We start from the raw sequence: 977 nt of genomic DNA, 5'->3' as shown, positions 1-977 counted from the left end.
GAAAAATGGCTCAGCAGTTAAGAGTACATTTGGGTATTCCAGTGGACATTAGTTTTGTTTCCATCCCCTGTGCTTCCTACATCACAACCTATTGTAATTCCAATCCCAGGGTATCATAGACCCTTTTCTGGGCTCTGTAAGAACTAAATTCAGGTGTATATCCCTGTGCCCATATATGTTCTAATGAAAAACAAATCTTTAAAAAGGAAACAGTATCTTTTTATTTTTTTACTTAAACAGTCTTTAAGCTGTGTATGAGGCACCCCTACTCCTGCACCTTCTCAATCGTTTCTTCCTTGTATTTGCCCGTCTGCTTTCCTACTTGTCGAGACTTGGCTTTCCTTTCCAGGATCTTCTTGCGGTCTTTGTCCAGCTTTAGCCTGGTGATAACCACCTTGCTGGGATGGAAGCCCACATGGACCGTTGTGTCATTAGCCTTTTCTGGCTGCACTCATTCATTGTAGATGATGTACTTCTTACTGTACATCTGGACCACTTTGGCAATCTGCTGATTGTAGTGTCCTCGGACAACCTGAACCTCATCATCCTTTCGAATGAGCATAGATAGAACATTGTACTTCTGTCTGAGCTCTTTGGAGAGAGGGGAAGACATGATCTTCCTCCGCATGTGAGAAGGTGCATTGATATGCTGTTTGCAGTTCTTGCTTCGGTCAGAAGTCACGAAGGGATTGAACTTCATTTTGGCGGCTGCAATCCAGTGATGTCTGCAAAAGGAAAGAGACATGCGCGACATCCGGTTTTGTCAGGAAACAGTATCTTATAGGTTCATAAATTGACAAAAAAAAAGGCTGGTCTGAGTAAGTCCAAAGTCATTTTCTAAGACTATGATTTCATTTTCTTTTAAATTATTTCTATTTACTTTTACCAAGAAATTTCTCATGTTTAGGGTGTTTTTATTCATCGCAGTGATCTATGTTTAGTCAGCAACTTATTCACCCTCTAGATGAATCACCCAG

At 40.8% G+C, this 977-nt stretch overlaps 1 pseudogene; it reads right to left on the bottom strand.

Annotated features, from left to right (window-relative positions):
- Positions 1–258: 258 nt before the first annotated feature.
- Positions 259–715, bottom strand: LOC100757647 (annotated as a pseudogene).
- Positions 716–977: the final 262 nt, after the last annotated feature.

The sequence above is a fragment of the Cricetulus griseus genome, chromosome 3 (genome assembly GCF_003668045.3).
Source record: "Cricetulus griseus strain 17A/GY chromosome 3, alternate assembly CriGri-PICRH-1.0, whole genome shotgun sequence".
NCBI lineage: Eukaryota > Metazoa > Chordata > Mammalia > Rodentia > Cricetidae > Cricetulus > Cricetulus griseus.
This window is presented reverse-complemented; position numbering and strand designations above follow the sequence as displayed.